Source organism: Lacerta agilis, chromosome 17, assembly GCF_009819535.1.
Source record: "Lacerta agilis isolate rLacAgi1 chromosome 17, rLacAgi1.pri, whole genome shotgun sequence".
Lineage (NCBI taxonomy): Eukaryota > Metazoa > Chordata > Lepidosauria > Squamata > Lacertidae > Lacerta > Lacerta agilis.
In genome coordinates this window covers 33,528,183-33,532,546 of record NC_046328.1, presented here as the reverse complement: position 1 = coordinate 33,532,546, position 4,364 = coordinate 33,528,183, and the positions used below count along the sequence as shown (strand labels likewise).

The window sequence follows — 4,364 nt, the reverse complement described above, 5'->3', positions numbered from 1 at the left end:
AGTCCAAAAATATCTTTGTTGGCCAAAGGAATGTTTCGAGAGCAGGAGTAGTCAATGAAGTGCCCTCCATATGTCCTGCAGCTCCAAGTCCCATCAACCCTAACCATAGGAAATCTGGAGTGAAATGAATTTGACGTGGAGACCAGCAACTTTTAGAAGACACCACATTGGTTACCTTGTGACAGAGGATGAAGTGAAAGGAGGGGAAGAAAACTCAACAAAAACATTCTATGATATGCTGAACATTTTAATGAGAAAATGAAGGAAGGAGTCAGTGGAAATGGTTCAGGGCAGATGGAGATAAATGCAACATGGAACACTGAAAAAACAATGATCAGACATGTTGACTACTGAGCTAGACATCACAAAGACAAAGCTGATAAATCATTGTAGGCTAACCCAACAGGGTTGACCACCAATCTTCACTTTGGCCATGTTGGCTTAGTATCCTTCATTCATGCATTGTTGACGTTGCTCTTGTAGAAGGTCCTGGTGCATCACTGATTCGTGGAATAGAAGGTAGCAGGTGTGACTGGGAAACAGGAGCCTGCTCTTAAGATAAGCATGCCAAGATAGGGAAACTCAAAGGAATACAGTAAAAGCAGCATCTGGATTGGTAAGAGAAGTGCTGAGGCCTCACAAATTCCACTGGTTCCACAGTGGGGAATCTGGAGCACCCAGCATTTCTGAATAACAAGTTCATTCATTTAGCCGAGTATCAGAATCTTGAGTCTTCTTTCTTGAATGTACTGTCAATGTTGTTTCTCAGATTAACATGGCCAGCCTTTTCCTTGGTAGTAAGGTCGGCGACAAGGGACACAAATCCTTATGACACGGTACCCGGGAGGGCATGACGAACCGGGATAGATGGGGATGCACCCTGTGATGGGGCGATACCCCCGAGGACATGGCCAAATCCGGCCAGGAAACTGTGGACGTTGTGGGTAGCAGCCTGGATACTGATAAGAGAAGGAGTCAAGGTTGGAGAGATCATCCATTTCTGGATCATAGAGGTCTTCCAACAGCATACTGTCATTCAGGAAAGACATGTTGGAGCAGGTAGGGTAGATCTGAAATGACATTTGGATGTAGCTATTATGATCTACTATTATTGGATTAAAACAGAGATGTGGAACCTCAGACCCAGGTGCCAACTACAGGCCCTTCAAACTAGCTTCCAGAACTCTTCCCAAGTCACACATCCTTCTTGACAGCCCCACCCCTTCTTTTCCACAGTTCACAACTGACACTGACCCTCCTACAAAACCCATTTATTTTTTGCCTGCCTGGAAGGTGATCTTGAAATCCATCAATTCCTCTCGCTTGTCTGGAAGGAAGAGACAGAGGAGTGTGCAAATGCATGTAGAAATTTGCTCACTGCAGAAAAAGTGTCACTCACATTTCTTACTCCTCCCTCTTTTGTCTCTGGCGTCTCCCACCATTGGCTATAAGTCTATCAGAGAGAGGGGTGGGAAGAGAGAAAATTGGCCCATGTTCCTGATCTTAATTGTACATCTGACCAAAGGCTCATCCAGTCTAGCATCCTGTTCTCGCAGTGGCCAGCGAGAGGACCTCAAGGGAAGCACATAAAGAGGACCTTGTTGAAACAGCACTCCCTACATTGCTGTTTCCCAGCACTGGCATTCAGAGGCTCCCCTGCTTCCAACACTGGAGGTCTATCATAGGCACCCTGGCTGGTAGCAAGGACACTGTTGCCTAAATCTGCAACTGATCTCCCTTGTGGTGGGATTCCATGGCAAGAATGAATGCCTCTACAATACATTGCATCCATCTTCTTAAAGCTTGTTGCTTTCCTTCCACTGCATGTCTTCCATTGCGTAACGAGAATGTGCCCACTTGAGGAAGGGGCCAGAGCTCAGTGGCTGAGCATCTGTTTGGATACAGGAACTCCAAGTTTCATTCCCCAGGATCTGCAGGCAGGGCAGGAAGAGTTATTGAATTCCCATCACTCAAGTGGCTGATCATATTATTATTTTTCCATGCAGAAGGTTTCACATTCAACCACCAGCATCTGATGATAGGACTGGGAAATCCTGGACAACACTTGTCGGTGAGTGCAGACAGTACTGAGTTGTTGCTTTCCCCATACCGTATCTCTTCCTTTACACAACCTGAATGTGCTCTCTTGGAAAAGGGGCCAAAGCTCAAAGGTTGAGCACCAGCTTTGCCTGCAGAAACTTCCACTTTCAATCCCCAGGATCTCGTGGTAGGGCTGGGAGAGTCCCCCTGTCTTACACCCTGGCCCTTCCAGTCAGAGAAAACAACACTGAACTAGATGGGCAAATGGGCTGAGCTGCTATAAGGTGCTTCCTATGTTGCAATTAAATTTGCCAGAATCCTTAGCGTTGGAATATTAGCTTATTTTGAGGAAAGGACTGTAGCTCGGGGGTGGAGCATATGCTGGGAAAGACTCCCAGTCTGAAACCTGTGTGAGCTGCTGCCATTCAGCATTGACAGTAGGGAGCTATATGGACCTGCAGTTTGACTATTTAAGAGAGAACATCCTATGAGGATTATGATCTTATTTTAATTTTAGGGGAATGGCCATAACTCAAGTGGCTGATCAGATTATTTTTCCCATGCAGAAGGTCCTGGGTTCAGCCACCAGGATCTGAGGATAAGGCTGCAAAGGGCCTGGTCTGAAATCCTGGAGAACATTTGCCGGTCAGTGGAGACAGTACTGAGCTAGATTGGTCAGCCATCTGACTCCATAGGGGAGAGCTGCTTCTATTCCATTTGAACCCTCCAAATTCTCCCCCCCCCCCCAATTCTCTGTAGGAAATATATTTGGGGACGTTGGGTCTCCAAACAATTTCAGCTCTGTTGACTGCAGAAACACTTTTCTCATGAAGACAAGAACAACTATCTAATGGCGAGAGGCACCGGAACACCATAGCACAGTTCGACTAAAACACTCATTTTAAGTATTCCTCCAGAATTCTGTGCAGGGGAAACGTTGAACATTTATCTCAACATTTCGCTCTGGGTAAAATCCAGTGGTGGTGAATAAATCAAGTTAGTCTGATATTTAACAACCTACAGAGAAGTATTACTATCAGCAATAAACCCACAAACAGGGAAGAATTTACCTGGTTGCTGCTGGATCCGAAGAGATGCTTTCAGAGTATCAGATGCTTCTGGAGCAATCCGTATGGGAGACAGCCCTTTTTATACTGTTTGTTAGCATGCATAGAGGAAATAACTCTTGCTCAATTCCAGGAAATAAAAATTAATCGTTAGATCTTTAATTGTCAGCTGTTTCACTGAAGCTCCCTAATTATTTTGACTTCTCTGTTTAACGTTGCATTTTGCACCCATCCTTCCCTTGGCAAAGGAAGCAGGTAAACACTGTGGGCTGGTGGAGTGGGAAGGGTTTTTGAGGTTACTCATTAAAGCTGGAGTTCCGTATCAGCTGAACTCAATGGAGCTTACTTCCAAGTAGACACATGGGAATTGTGCTGAAAGTTTGTTTTAGAATACATTGAAGAAGATTTTCAGGGACGGGGAACTAGATGTTTCTAGATTCAAAACCCTATCACCCTTGACCTTTGGTCATGCTGGCTGGTGCTGATGTGACATTTATTTTGCAAAATTGCAAATCATTTAATCAAGAAGTCCTGTAAGCAGCATAGAAATAAAATAGTAAATCAAAACTCTGCTAAAATCCATAAAGCTTCTGAGAAAAGAAATGCAAACAATGCTATTATTATTAACATGCAAATACAATAAATAAAAATTGCAACAAAGAAGAAATATAGATAACTTACTCAACTTGGTAGGCTTGCTGAAATTAAAATGTATTCTACTTGTAAAACACTGAGGGTTTTTTTTTAAAACCCAACAATGAATGCTTCTTTAAAACACATGTCTTTACAATGTCGTATATTTACCAATTAGAATCATAGAATCATAGAGTTGAAAGAGACTACAAGGGCCATCCGGTCCAACCCCCTGCCAAGCAGGAAACACCATCAAAGCATTCCTGACAGATGGCTGTCAAGTCTCTGCTTAAAGACCTCCAAAGAAGGAGACTCCACCACACTCCTTGGTAGCAAATTCCACTGCCGAACAGCTCTCACTGTCAGGAAGTTCTTCCTAATGTTTAGGTGGAATCTTCTTTCTTGTAGTTTGAATCCATTGCCCCGTGTCCACTTCTCTGGAGCAGCAGAAAACAACCTTTCTCCCTCCTCTATATGACATCCCTTTATATATTTGAACATGGCTATCATATCACCCCTTAACCTTCTCCAGGCTAAACATACCCAGCTCCCTAAGCCATTCCTCATAAGGCATCGTTTCCAGGCCTTTGACCATTTTGGTTGCCCTCCTCTGGACACGTTCCA

The 4,364-nt window shown here is 44.1% G+C and overlaps 1 long non-coding RNA gene across 1 annotated transcript; it reads right to left on the bottom strand.

Annotated features, from left to right (window-relative positions):
* Nucleotides 1–229: 229 nt before the first annotated feature.
* LOC117061854 lies at nt 230–3,210 on the bottom strand. The gene is made up of 2 exons (XR_004428160.1): nt 3,111–3,210; nt 230–1,070 (listed from the first exon to the last, which is right to left on the bottom strand). It is a non-coding gene; the product is annotated as an uncharacterized LOC117061854 (long non-coding RNA).
* Nucleotides 3,211–4,364: the final 1,154 nt, after the last annotated feature.